Source organism: Passer domesticus, chromosome 4 (genome assembly GCF_036417665.1).
Source record: "Passer domesticus isolate bPasDom1 chromosome 4, bPasDom1.hap1, whole genome shotgun sequence".
NCBI lineage: Eukaryota > Metazoa > Chordata > Aves > Passeriformes > Passeridae > Passer > Passer domesticus.
This window is the reverse complement of record NC_087477.1, coordinates 81,228,838-81,243,306: the sequence shown is the minus strand read 5'-3', so window position 1 is coordinate 81,243,306 and position 14,469 is coordinate 81,228,838. Positions and strand designations below refer to the sequence as shown.

Genomic DNA, 14,469 nt, shown 5'->3' with positions numbered 1-14,469 from the left:
GAAATAACACGTTTTTTTGGGGGATCTGATCCTCTCAAATGGGAATTTGCAAGTCTCTGTGAAGGAAAACTTTGGGCTCAGCTCCCTACTTACCTGCACGGGCGCCGCAACGCAGCCAAGCCACGCAAACCCAACGTATCTGCTTGGACAGCTACCGTGGTTTGGCACCAGGGATGCTGGAAGAAAAGAGAAAAATACCCTAAAAATTGCACAAAAATCCAGAAGGAGCAAGGGAGAGGATGAAGACATGGTTTTTAAATGCTTGGATTCGCAGAGGCTCCCAGAAATTGCTTCAGCTCTTGGTAACAGCACAGAAATCCCCATTTAAAACGCAGCGATGACGTTACGTGGCATAGAAAGAATGGGGGGGAAGCTTGGCTAATCCTCACAATTTTATAAGCATCTGAGACACTAATCCCTTGATCTCATTGAAAGGGATTAGAATTACTCCCTTGCCAGGAAATTTAAGAAGTTTTCTACCAGATGTAAACAAAAGCACGGAGCAGCCCGCAGAGATGGCTGCCACACAGCGAGTCCTCACAGAGAAATCTGCATCTGGGCTGGTTTTGGGGTGGAAAAGGGGGATTTCCAGCCCAGTGCTGCAGAGGGTTGTCTGGAATGATGTGGGTATCCAAGACAAGCCTGATCAGTTCATCCACAGTAGGCTCAAGATAAGATGCCATCCTGGGCAAGCAACCTGCCAGGGCTTCACAGCTCATCTCTGGGCTCCAACTCTTAGGGAAATGGATGCTTCAGCTAAAAAAGAAATCCATCCCTATCACCTGACTTGTTCTGCATTGGCTTAGGAAAACATCATTTTAATAAGAAGAAAAAAGAGAAAAATCTCTGAGCAACAAAACCCAAGTTGTGCCCAGCTACACAGCAGACTTCATCCACACAGCTCTGTGGTAAGGACCTGGGTTAATAAGGAAAATATAACATGGCACCCTCATGGAAACAGATTGGGATCTGCTCCTGCCCTCACAATGAGTGATTCATAATATGGAAGAATAAATTATTTGATTTAGAAGATGAAACAGGCAGTGTGGGGTTTGATCTCAAGCAGTTTGCTACTAAGTTGGATGTGCCAGCTTAGAACATCAATTAGCTGAGATAAATCAAACCTAAAAAAAGCAGAAATGATTCAAGGGATCCTTTGGAGAGGAAAAGCAGAAAGGATTCAGGGGATCCTTTGGAGAGGAAAAGTAACTTTGTTAGAAAACAGAAGTTTTCTAAGAAAGAAACGAAACTTTTGTCAGTGCTTACTTCTTTCCTCTTTTAAATTCCATCAAAAAAAAAAACAAACCTAAAGAGGCGCAGTTCCGACCTCAGTATAAACAAGGCCCCAATTTCATCAGCTTGTCTTAAAACCCCTCCTTTTGGAGGTGCCTGAAAGGATGGCAGCAGAATCCCTCTTCTCCAGCCCATTTTTCTGCAGGACATATAATTTTTAGCCTTTAGGCACAAATTCTCTCTTGGCTTTGGAAGAATACCCACCATCCCCACTGCAGTCCCATCTCCCAACTCCCTGCAACACTCCTGCTCCCAGCTTTAGCACAGAAGGCTGGAATAAACCACCTGATGCCAGGCTTGTCTGCAGCTCCATCCCTCTCCCCTGGCTGCAACACATCCCAGGCCTTTCCCACCACCTCCTCGACCTGCTCTCCTGCTGCATGGGGAAGGTGCTTCAGGAGGAGGAGGACACAAGGAGGAAGCCCAGGAACGGTCAGAATCACACACAGCTCAGCATCCCTCAGGCAAAGCCATACTTGAGAAAATGATCCATTTTTCCTGCTTTTACTCCCAAAGTGCCGCCCCCAAACAACACTTAACAAAACAGTGAGGGTCTTTTGGTGTGAATGCCAAGCAAGACTGGGGTGCAGGGCTCAGCTGACAGACACCAAACCCACACGAGCACCACCAGACAGGCTCCAGCCAGCTCGTCCCAGTTTATTCAGCCCTCAAACCACCCAACATCACACAGTCCCATCCCACTTCAGATGGCCACCACCGACACAGCCTCCAAAAGCCTTATCTTTTATCTCACACGCCAAGAGAGCAAAACACCGGGTCTCATCCAACACTTCTCAACCAAAAAGCGAAAGAAAAACCCCAACCCCGCAGCTTCGTTTGAACAGAGCCAGGAAACTGCCTCGGGGGAAGCCCAGCCTGGCAACGGGTTTTTACAGGGAACAATAGGAAAATGGTAGTCGTTAAAGCACCGAGGAAATATTTGCCTGCTCGGGACAAAGCTCTGCCTGGAGAGAAGTTTAACTCGATCCCTACAACCCGAGAGCCCCGGTCAGTGGGAGGCACGATCCACTTGGGTGGATTTGTTGTGGTTGAAGCTGCTGGGTGGGAGATTCTGATCCCTCCAACCCAGTTCTAATGAGTAATTTGGCTTCACCCACTTTCTTACCTGGCGGGCTGCTCCTCCTGGATTTCAATGGACCAATAGGAAAGTTGAAATGCCCTGGTTTCACGCCTGGGAAGCTGCACGGTCACGTTTTCCCCAAAATACTCCCATAAACCAAGAAGTTGGGAAACCCACTCCTACTGCACGGGCTGGGAGAGGCTGGAAGCAGGAGGGCAGCTGCTCCTGCTCAGCACTTTCAGTTTCTCTCTCCACGCACTCTCCTGGCACAACTTCCTCTAAAGCGCTTTGCGAGTGAAAAGCTGCATTAGTGGTGGGATTAATCCTCTGAGGGGATAATAAAATCACAGAATCATGGAATCGTTTAGGTTGGAAAAGCCCTCTAAGGCTAACCCAGCACTGCCAAGGCCTTCGCTAACCCATGTCCCCAAGTGCCACGCTTTTAAATCCCTCCAGGGACGGTGACTTCAGCCCCTGCCACGAAAAAGTGGAGTCAAAAGCCATGCCAAAGTCCAGAAAGACACACCCACGGCCTCTCCTTCACCTGCCAAAACAGGTGACCTTGTCACAGAAGGAGATCCGGTTGATCAGGCAGGACCTGCATGTCACAAACCCACACTGGCTGCTCCAGATCCTGATTGCCCTGTTGGTGCTGCGTGAAGGCACTTGGGTGATCTGCTCCTGTCACTTGACTGACAGCCCTGTAGTTCCCAAAATCCTCCTTCCTGCCCTTCACAAGAAGCTGTGTGCCACATCTGCTCACTTCCAGTCAGCTGGGACCTCCCAGTTAGCCAGGGCTGCTGGTAAATCATGGAAAGTTACCCCCATCCAGTGCAGCAATCCATTTGTTTGAGTCATCCCACATGACTCTCTGCTGGCAACCGTGTCACAGCTTTCCTGATGCACAGTGCCTTCCAGATCCTTCTCCTGCTGGTGACCATGCTGTGGGTGTTGGTGCAGGTGCACTTCAGTTGGGTTATCAATCCCACCACCTTTCTGGACAATCCCAACTCCTATGTGACCATTCTCAGGGGCTTTCATGGTTTCCAACACATCCTTGTGGCTGTGCTGCCACATGGATCTCCATCCCCTGCCTCCATGGAGACAGCACACTGAAGGACCTGGCTAGCATGCTGTCCCTCAAACATTGGATAGGCCTCCCGTGCAAAGATCCTTTTCCCCCTTGAAGGCAGGAGAACCCAAGTTCTTCAGCAGTCTTGGTGTCCTGCAAACTCACCCAAAACCAAAACTAAACAAAATAAGCCTGGAGAAGTCATTCCTTCTTGCTCCTCACACTCACAGTCCCGAAGATGAAGCAGAAAAAGCAGGACATCCCTGCCTAGGCTTCTCACCACCCTGCCCTCGCTGCTCCTCCTGTTTCTCAACATCTCTGCTTTTTCCACAGCCTCATCCAGCTCAGCTCCAGCACTGGAGCAATGTGAGACCTCACAGACTTTGGCTACACTGAGCCAGCTGCTTCCAGCTAATTTGGTCCACGAGCTCCTGCTGCCCATCCACTCACTGGCATTAGGGCAGGGCTCGTCTCCTCTGGCCATCCCTTCAGCACTGCAACCGTCCGTGAGCAGGACACAGGAGCCCTCCACACGTGGCTGGAACCCTTCAGGACTGTTTTTTGCTCTTTGATGGAATTTAAACATGCCAGACAAGTAGAAAAACGACGCATTCCCTGTGTTACTGCTCCAGAGGGAACAGCATCCAAAAATGACGCAGCTCCACCTCCAGCGGGGACCGCTGCATCCCGGGATGGAGGAACAGGCCCTGCTCCAGCCCACTGTCAATGTCAAGGCTTTCCATCCCTCAGGTCAGGAAGCAAATCACCACTGCCCATGGCTGCAGTAAAAACACGTGGGTTTGGATCCGTTTTCCATGGGATCGCTGGCATTCCTCAGCACAACGAGCGTCACCGCCGCTCAGGCGATGACTGAGCTCGCTCGCAGCTAAGCCGGGCTCAGGCGATGACTGGGCTCACTCGCAGTTAAACCGGGCTCAGGCGATGACTGGGCTCGCTCGCAGTTAAGCCGGGCTCAGGCGATGACTGGGCTCGCTCGCAGTTAAGCCGGGCTCAGGCGATGACTGGGCTCGCTCGCAGTTAAGCCGGGCTCAGGCGATGACTGGGCTCGCTCGCAGTTAAGCCGGGCTCAGGCGATGACTGGGCTCGCTCGCAGTTAAGCCGGGCTCGGGTGATGACTGGGCTCGCTCGCAGTTAAGCCGGGCTCAGGCGATGACTGGGCTCGCTCGCAGTTAAACAGGGCTCAGGCGATGACAGGGCTCACTCGCAGTTAAGCCGGGCTCAGGCGATGAATGGGCTCACTCGCAGTTAAACCGGGCTCAGGCGATGACTGGGCTCGCTCGCAGTTAAGCCCCGTATCACATCATCACTGATGCCGCTTTAGAGCCCTGTCAGCGGCTCGGGGTGGGGACACGGGCACACCACGACGGCCACTCCCAGTGTGAGTCTGAGCGGTTCCAGGGCAACAGTGACAGGGGAGGGAATGGCTGTGACGGCCGATCTTATCTTGTGTCAACAACACTCAGCTTTAAGGGGAGTGATTGCAGGAATAAAAACAAACAAACTCAGCTCATTGCTGAGACCGGGGGAGCTTCAACCCCCAAAAAACACCCTCCAGGCTTCCACACCAACGATCCAAATTGGCTGAGGACCAACAGAAGGATCTGCACGTCCTGCCACGGCCCCAAGGATGGACTTGTTTGGGTTTGCTGTGCAGCAGGAGCTTGGCAAGGTGGAGGACCATGGCTCAACCCTGTCATCCCAAGGCAGAAGGCTCCAGGTGCAGGTGCTGGGAACAGGAAACAAGCACCAGCTGTGCCTCTCTCCACCTCTTCCACATCCAAGTGTTGTTTTATGGCTGTGAGTGACAATCACTCACAACACATCTTCTGCCACACAGCCCAAGCGGAGGTGACAGCAGGTCACTGGGAGGGGTGACCCAAAGGGGAACACCTGGAGAGATGGTCCAGAAGCACAAAAGCCCTCCTTGCAAAGCCAGGCGTCCTCCTGTAATCCCACACATCATTTAGTCCAGGAAGCAGCTGGAAGTTGGCTCTTCTTGGGTACAACTTCCAGGCCTGGTTCAGATCCATAATCCTGAGCAGCTCTGCTGCTTCCTTGCCAGGGAATCCTCCTCCTCCTCGTCCACCCCATCACCTGCCTCTCCCCTAGGACAGGGCCAGGACCACTCTCCAGCCAAGAACAGTGGCAGCAACCAGCAGCCATCACCTTATTTCCCATGTGGCACACAGGGTTCCTCATCTGAAGGTCCAACAGATCCCCCAACATTCAGAGCACGCTGACCCCAAGGTGTCCTTCACAGCTGGTCCATCACAGTCATCTCCAATCACACCTGGAGGCGACTGGATCTGAGCCTGGGATGCACAAGCAGCAAGTTCCAGCAGAGCTGACCCACCTCCACATCTTGTTCTCCCCAAATCTGCGACAGCCTTTGACCAAACAGCAGTGCCAGCAACCCAACAGCAGACCTGGAGTGTCCCAGCCTTGGTGAACGGGGACAAAATCAGCAAACCTGAGCTGAGCAGTGGTGGAACGGAGGTTGTGGAGGGGATTTCCTCCGGCAGCAAGGCTGGGAGATGTGGGAAATCACCACCACACACACCTCCAGCAGCTCCACCACCCGCTCAGGATCAGGACCACCATCTGCCAGCACAGCCCCATGACTTGGTAATGGGATCACATTGTTGCTCCTGTCTGCTTCTGCCACACAGGGCTGGAAGCATTTATTTTCCCTTTTAAAATATGTTTTAAGTACCTCAATTAGTGCATTTTGGGCTCCTTCCACATTGCCCCCAAGCAGTTCTTCTGTCAGGGGCTCTATCCTTCCACTGCCAATTATTAGTGGGGCACAGGGTTGTTATTTTTCCAGGCCAGGGGCCAAATTTGTATTTAATTTTTGCTCCAGATGGCACAGCACTCCAGATGCATCAGCTGGAGCATTGAACCTGTATGAATAAAGTAATAGAGCAAACAACATGATTTACTCAGGGGCTGTTTGACACGCTTAAGGTGCTTTGTGTACATCTGTTGTGCAAAAAAAAAACAGCATTCAAATGAATTCAGATGATGGTTTTGCTGTTAAACCCAACACCTGAGGGAAATGAAACAGCAGTAAGAATCTAAAAAATAATGATAATAATAATAATAGAATTTATATTTTGCTTTCTGTAAGGTCAAGAATATATTTTTTTAAAAAGGCTGATTTCAGCCATCACTGCTGAGCACTGGGTTTTGTTCACCTTCCTCTGTCCCCAAAGCTGCTGCTGGCAGCAGCTTGAAAACCAGGGTCAGAGTTCTCCCAGGAGAAGGGCTGGTGATCCCAGATTTCAGCGTGGTGCCGAGAGCTTATGGCTCTGCTCACCCGAGGAGATGTGAGGAGGACACCAGAGGACAACCACGAGATGTTCCAGTTATGCTTCTGGCAAATTCACCCCGTTCCCAGAAAGCTGCTGCATCCCTCCGGCACAGCCTGCAGCCGGGATGTGCTCCCTGCAAACTAAAGCACCCAAAATAACTCAGAATAGGGAAAGGAAAAAAAAAAAGACATTGAGTAGTCGGGTTTATCTGTCTGGGCACATGAATAGCCGCCGTGTAAAAACCAGCTGAGCCCGCAACGCTTGGAAACAAAGGGACTGGGGGGGAGGCGTCTTTTTGTGCTTGGCTTTGCTCCCTTCAGAGCATCCTTGGGCTGCGAGAGCCCGTCCTGTCGGCACCCGAAACAAAGGAAAGCCGGGAGCTGTAGGCAGGAGCCAGCTGGGGAAAACCGGGACGAGGAGGAGGAGGAGGAGGAGGAGGAACCCGCATCGCCCTCCCCGGCAGCTGCGGAGCCGGGCTCGCGTGTTGCCGAACACGTTATCCATGGCAGGAAACTCGAGATCAAAGGCGAGAAGCGTGCCAGAGCAAGATGTCATCCAAAGCCTCCTGCCAAAGGTGTGCACGGGAGGGGGGAAGCAGCCCCCGGACACACACGCTGGCACATCCGACGGAGCCGGGGTGACCGAGACCCACGCGTGCTCTCCTCCCTGCACCCCGGCCGAAGACAAAGGCAGGCTGAACCGAGCAAACGAAATAAACCAAAACCCCGAACCGCGGGAGGTGCATTTCTACCCGTGGGCTTGCAGTCCCCAGGGTGCCACGCAGGTCCCCTGCCAAAGCAGGGAGGGCACGGCAGGAACGGCAGCCCAGTGTAACTCCAAAAAAGCAGCTTTTCCCATTTCTGGGTGGCTATTTTTTTTTCTTTTTCTTTTAAAGCAGAAGAAACCCGCACCGTCCTGTCTCAGCCCCAGGAAAGCAAAGGGACGTGTCTGATTCCAAGCCAGCGGGAGCAGAGGTGACCTGGGGACCCTGAGCCGGGCGTGGGGTGGGACCCCCAGGAGCTGCCCCTCATCAGGCAGGATGGGGACATGTCCCCTGTCCCTTTGTGCCGCCCCAGCCCGCTCCTCCATCCATCCCTCCGGGGTGATGCAGTCCCAGCCCATGGCTCCAGCTTCGGGCTGTCCCCTCTGCCCCCACAAGCGGGACCCCATGGCAGCCCTACAGTGCACAGAGCACAGCCCCCGAGAGTGCCCCCTTTTGGGGTCTGCAGGGACGTGGGGGCTGCTCCGTTGCCCTGTGGAGGTCCCTGTCCCAGAGGGGGCTGTGGAACAGAGACACGGGGACCCTGTCCCCCATGGGTGCCCCTGTCCCCCATGGGTGTCCCTGCCCCACGGGGGGGATGGAGGGGGAGCCCTGTCCCACAGAACAAGGCACAGGGAGAGGGTCCTGCCCCACAGAGGGCTGGAAAACAGACCCTGCCCCACAGAACAAGGCACAGAGAGAAGGTCTTGTCCAAAGAGCGGATAGAGGAGGGACCCTGCCCCACAGAACAAGGCACAGAGTGAGGGTACAGCCCAAAGAGGAGATGGAGGAGGGACCCTACCCCACAGAACAAGGCACAGAGTGAGGGTACAGCCCAAAGAGGAGATGGAGGAGGGACCCTGCCCCACAGAACAAGGCACAGGGAGAGGTCCCACAGCACAGAAGCGCTGCAAGAGGGTCCCTTCCCTACAGAACAAGGCACACAGGGAGGGTCCTGCCCAGAGCGGAGCTGCAAGAGGGACCCTGCCCCACACAGGGGTGCACAGGGAGGGACCCCAGGCACACAGCGGGGATGGAGAGGGGTCCCTTCCCCACAGAACAAGGCACAGGGAGGGGTCCCACCCCACACGGGGGTCCCCGGGGGGGGTCCCCGCCCCCCATCCGGGCGCTCGGGGGGGTTCCGGTCCTCCGGCCCCCCAGGGGGCTCCCGCCCCCCGCACTCACCCGCCGCCGCGCTGTCCCGCCGGGGCTCGCGCCGCCCGCACCGCCCGGCCCGGGCAGGACCCGGATGGAGCCGCCCCGCCCCGCCCGGAGCCGGGCACGGCCTCGCCGCGCGCACCGCGCATGCGCGGAGCGCTGACAGCGGGGGGGACGGGGCGGGGCGAAAGCGCGGGTGGGCGGGGCCAGGGGACGTGAGGGGACGGCGTGAGGGGGACGGGGGTGACACGGGGACAGGGGTGACACGGGCAGTGACAAGGAAAGCAGAACGACGGGAAGGGGATGGGACGGGGGAAGGGGTCTGACAGAGGTGATGGGGGGGTGACAGATGAGGGGGTGGCAGCGAAAGGAGGTGACAGGGCGATGGGATGGGACACACAGAGGTGACGGAGGCTCGACAGAGGGCAAGGAGTGACTGTGGGGGCATAAGGAGACAGTGGGGATCTGCAGGGACACTGGCACTGGAGACGGGGATGGTGTAGTGAGGACTTAAAGTGACAGGGTGTCAGGGGTGATGCTGGGGACAGGGTGGCACTGCGGAAAGGGGACGGTGTGTGGGCGGCTGTGGGGACAGGAGATGACTTTGGGGACGTGAAGTGGCAGTGGGGACAGGACGGGGTGGCAGCGAGTGCAATGGGGACATGGCCTGGCAGGAGGGATGGGGTGAAGGTGGTGACAGGGCTTGGTGGCAGGAGGGGTGACACAGAGGGGACAGCAGGTGACACCAGGGGCGGTGTGCGGGTGGGCACTGTCCCACTCTGCTCATCACTGCCTGCACCCCTCCAGCTGTCCCCACCCCTGTCCCTTTGCGTGGACACGACATCACTTGTGGGGGAAATGGCATCACCCTGGAGCTGGGATGTCACCCAGGGTCACCCTGCTCCGGGGATGTTCCAGATGTGCAAGGAAAGCTGATCCTCTTTTCCCCACTTCCTTCCCTCTCCAGGCTGCGCGGAGAGACTGGACACAGCAGTCCCAGTGCTGTGACAGCAGGGACACTGGGATGAGCATCCCGGGCTCTGTGACAGCAGGGACACTGGGATGAGCATCCCGGTGCTGGGACAGGATGGACACTGGGATGAGCATCCCGGTGCTGTGACAGGATGGACACTGGGATGCGCATCCCGGGCTCCCGGCGCTGCCCTCGGCATTCCCGGGCGCTGGGGCAGGAGCCGATCCGCTGGATGCTTTCACTGGGCGAAGCCTTACTGCCGCTGTGGGAATCCCCGCTCGGCACGGGAAGGATGCGCCTGGGCACGCCGGAGCTGCGAGTCCTGGTGTCGGGAAGAGCCTGCGGAGCCCCGCTGCCGGCAGCTGCCGGGACGGGACGGATTTGGGAAGCAAATGCTCTCGGAAAATCGAGTTCTGCCGTTCCTCCCACGCGGGCCGGCCCTGGGCACCGCGGAGCTGCAGCTGCAGGGGAGGGAGTGCTGCGAGCCTGTCCTTGGCACCGAGTCATGGAATTGTTTGGGTGGGAAGGGACCTTAAAGCTCATCTTGTTCCACCCCACTGCCATGTCAGGGACACCTTCCACTAGATCAAGTTGTTCCCAACCTGGCCTTGGACTCTTCCAGGGATCCAGGGCAGCCACAGCTTCTCTGGGTAATTTGTGCCAGGGCCTCCCCACCCTCACAGGGAAGAATTTCTTCCTAATATCGATCTAACCCTGCCCTCTGTCATTGTGGAACCACTCCACTTTTTCCTGATGAGAAAAGTTCTGGCTCTTGTCCCAGGTCCCTCTCCAGCTCTCCTGGAGCCCCTTTAGGCTCTGAGCTCTCCCTGGAGCCTTCTCTTGTCCAGGTGAGCACCCCCAACTCTCCCAGCCTGGCTCCAGAGGGGCTCCAGCCCTTGGAGCAGCTCTGTGGCCTCCTCTGGACTGGCTCCAGCAGTTCCAGGTCCTTCTGATGTCGGGGATCCCAGGGCTGGAGCAGCTCTGCAGGTGGGGTCTCACCTGAGCAGGGCAGAGGAGCAAAATCCCACCCCTTCCCCTGCTGCCCACGCTGGGGGATCGGACCAGGGCCTTCTGTGCTGCCAGCACTCACAGCCAGGGATGCCAGCCTCTTTCCCTGGATGAGAGAAAATAAAAACCACCCAAAATGGCCCCTCAGCCCTCCGGACATGGGCAAGGCAGGGTGTCTGCTGTGACTCCAGTGCTGGCACAGGGCTCCTGGACATTGCCTTGTGCCCAGGGTCTACTGCCAGTTACAGACAGCAGCTCCCGTGGTGCAGCACCCTCCCTGCCTCAGTTTCCCTTTGCTGCCTGCATGGGCACACAGCCAAGGGAGTCCCCCTCAGTGGAAGGCGAAGGCTGGATGGGCAGAGTCCTTCCTGCCTGAGTGTTGGCAGAGAGAGGATGCGGGGTGAGAGCACCCAAATTCAGCAAATTGGGGGTGTGGGGATGCAGCTGATTCCCTCCCTGGCCATGGAGGGAAGCACACTGCTCACTTTCTCTCTGCTCCACACGTGTTCTTGTTAACAACACCTTGTATGTATGAGAAAATCCTGTTTTTCCTACTGGATGAGTGAAGGCACTCGGGATCCAGCCCGGCTGCATGCCTGGACCTTACGGAGATGGGGTGATAAGGGAGGGTGGGTCTGTCCCATGGGAAGGTGGAAGATGTCTCCTTTCTCCTCTCATTCCTCTCTGGCAGTGCTGGACTACGAATGCCACAGCAGATCTGTCGTCACTCCAATTCAAATGGGGTGGCAAGTGCAGGGATGGCACTGAAGTGTCCCTGGAAAGCAGGTGGAGGCTGGAGTGGTGGCAGCAGCCCTGTCACTGCCTCCCGCAGCCTGTCAGGATCTCCTGCTCCGCTGAAAGTTTCTTCTCTGAAAGGATGGTCAAGCCCTGAGAGGTGCCCAGGGCAGTGGTGGAATCCCACCCCTGGAAGGATTTAAAAGCTGTATGGATGTGGCACTTGGGGACAGGGGTCAGTGGTGGGATTGGCAGTGATTGGGGGAACAGCTGTACTCGATGATCTTAGAGGGCTTTTCTGGCCTTAATAATTCCATGATTCTCTGATCTACTCCCACACCTTTTCCTCTGTGGTGAAGAGGACCTCCAGCATCACCAGCCTGGCCAAGCCCATCACAGAGGTTGGGAGACCTGGTGGGCAGAGGAAGGGTTGGGTTCCTGCAGGTCATCCCTTTCCTTGGTCCCATAGCACTTCCTGGGTCCAGTGAGGGCAGTCCCTCACTGGAAAAATATCCACCTCACTTTTCTCTTTTCTCCCTCTTCTGTTTTTTCCCTTCTTCATCCCTCCTGCCTGCTCACTCTCCCCATTCCCTGCCTCCCCTTCTCCCCTCCTTTCCCTCGAGGTCTCTGGGGTGGCCGTGCCAGCTGATCCAAGATCCCTGTCCCCTCTCAGCCAAGGACACTTGCTGGTTAATGGTTGGGCTGGATGACCTTAGGGCGCTTTCCCGACCTTAATGATTTTATGATTCTATAAATATCACAGAATTTACGATTCTATAAATATCAGCGTGTGCCCATCCCATCTGTGCCCCTGACCTGTGGGGAGCCTCCCTCGCTGTGGTGGCATTGCTCAGCAGGTACTGTCAGTTCTGTGCCCTGCTCAGGGTGCAGCCCTGCTTTCTCACCCCTTTTCTCCACCCCTTCCACGCTGCTTCTACCCCTGGCCAGCCCAATGCAGAGCAGGGTGGAGCAGCACTGACTCTTCCTCTTCCTCTTCCTCATAACAGCAATTACCCGGGAGCTTTGATTCATTAACGACTTTGTGAGTCAAGCAATGCTTTGGCAGGGCATGCCCGGGGCTGACCCACCTCCCACCTCCCTCCTTGGCCTTTGCATGCCCCGCTGAGCAGGTGGAGCAGGTGTTGCTCCTGGGTGGCAACCAAAACCCTGCTGCTCTTCCTCTTCCTCCTCATCACGCTCCGAGGGGCTTGGCTGCAGCACAGGATCCTGCCAACCCTAATAGGAAAGGGGAATTCAGGTAGTCACTGATTGCATCCAAGCTGGGAAGTAAATTGGAGTGGAGCCTGCTTGCAGGTGCTTGGAGATGAAATAGCACAACCTGCATCCATGTGGGTCCATCCCCTTCCTCCTGCTCCTGCCCCAAAAATGGGCCAGGGGAAAATGACCAACCTGGACATCACCAGGCAATGCTGAAAGTGTCATTTAGGGACTCAGAGCCACAGGCTGGGACTAATCCTGCTGGGAATGTCCTGTCACCCTGATTTTTAAAGATTTTCTAAGCCTTCTGATGTTTACATTCTTGTAACAAACTTTCTCACACACTTTATGTAAATAACTTATTGTTTTGCATTCTTTTCTGGAGGAAGAGAAATTTGATGGACTGTTGGTTTGTCCAGAGTCATTGGAGAGGTGGCACTTTCACCCTCCAATCCACTGTCACTTTTGCAAATCTGTAAATGTTGGACTCAGAAATTAAAAAGTCCTTTTTTACCTTGGAAAGAGCAGCATGTCTGCATTGTGTTATTTTGTGTCCTGTAGCAACAATGTCCCTGGCAGTTTGGGGTGTTTGGCACAGCCTGGAGCTAAGCTCAGCACTGTCAGTGTGGAGATGAGGATTTTCCTACCAATGAGGTGAGGAAAACTTTTCGAGTGCCTTTTTCTGGAGCAGGGAGCGTTTGCTGGAGGATGCAGGTGGTTCCTGAGAGGCGAGGAAGCAGTCGGGAATTCCCGTCAGGCAGCCAGACCCTCCCTCATCCCATTAGCGCCACTCTGGGCTCTGCCTGCACCCTCCTGCTCTGGGAAAAAGACCCTCATGGAGGCTGAGTGCCCTTGTCCTGGCAGGAGCCACAAGGATGTGCCAGGGAAGAGCAGAGGATGGGTGGCAGATGGAAAAGTGGGCTCAGGTGGGAGCAGCCGCAGCCATGGGAAGACTGCAGAGGGTAGAGGGCAGGATTGCTCTCACCCTCAGTGATGTGTGGAGTGTGGAGAAATTATAAAGGAGGGGTGTCTTAAAATATCTATTAATGGCAGATGAGGAAGTTTCCTAATGGGAAGTCAGACCAGTTTGTTGGAGACACCGTGTCCGTGGGCTGTGTGGTGACTGGTGCACGGGAATGGGATGTCCCACTGCATCCATGCTGCCAAAGCCATGTCCCTGGTGGGGATGGTGCACTAGAATGTCACTTGGAATGTCATTAGAATGTCACTTCAGGGACCAAACTAGAGCCAAGAGCTGAGGGAGGGTAACCAGATTTCCCCTTATCCCTTAGGAGTGCACCAACACCTCATCCCACCCGTCAGAGACACAGGCAGGGAGTGAAACCACCCGGGCTCTTGGGTTCAACAAAATCCACCAGAAATGGACAATATGGACAAGGAACATGCCTGCACAGTGGCATGGGACTCCTCCTGGCTCAGAGCCACGGCCCAACTCTGCTGGTATCCATCCCCTGGCTGGGACTGGGGGGAGCAGCTCCTCAGGAATGCGAGGCGAGGGCCAAGCCAGGGAATGCTTTCCACATTAGATTCTCTCAGTTTCCGGCAATTTGCTGCTTCAGGACTTCCTAAGCCAGAGGTTGTATCCGTATCTCTCTGCTTTGCAGCACTTGATGGGCTTGTGGAGAGGGGGTGATCCCACGTGTAGTGTTTCCTTGGGAAAAAAAGAGTTCAAAAGGATGAGCAGGCATGGGAAGAGGCACTTTCGGGGCAGCTGCAGTGCACCCCAGGGTTGATTCATGCTTTAAATATAATAAATGATGTGGCTAGAGCGATGTAAAGCCCCCCTGCTCCTCCTGTCTGCCCGGTGTAACGTGG

The 14,469-nt window shown here is 55.4% G+C and overlaps 1 protein-coding gene and 1 long non-coding RNA gene across 4 annotated transcripts in view; one reads left to right on the top strand and one right to left on the bottom strand.

Moving 5' to 3' along the window:
* The window catches only part of RNF24 (ring finger protein 24), a 29,579-nt gene extending 20,733 nt beyond the window's left edge, over positions 1 to 8,846 (bottom strand). The window contains exons 1-2 of one of the 3 annotated variants that reach the window (XM_064419049.1): positions 8,727 to 8,833; positions 94 to 176 (exon numbers count right to left, since the gene is read on the bottom strand). The gene's annotated coding sequence lies outside the window, so the exon portion shown is untranslated. Of the gene's footprint in view, positions 1 to 93; positions 177 to 2,419; positions 3,017 to 8,726 lie in introns of those variants that run through there. The other 2 variants (XM_064419046.1, XM_064419047.1) reach the window with 2 other exon arrangements.
* On the top strand, positions 6,591 to 13,155 carry LOC135299702 (uncharacterized). Its single transcript, XR_010361654.1, has 2 exons — positions 6,591 to 7,755; positions 9,667 to 13,155. It is a non-coding gene; the product is annotated as an uncharacterized LOC135299702 (long non-coding RNA).
* The last annotated feature ends 1,314 nt before the right edge of the window (positions 13,156 to 14,469 follow it).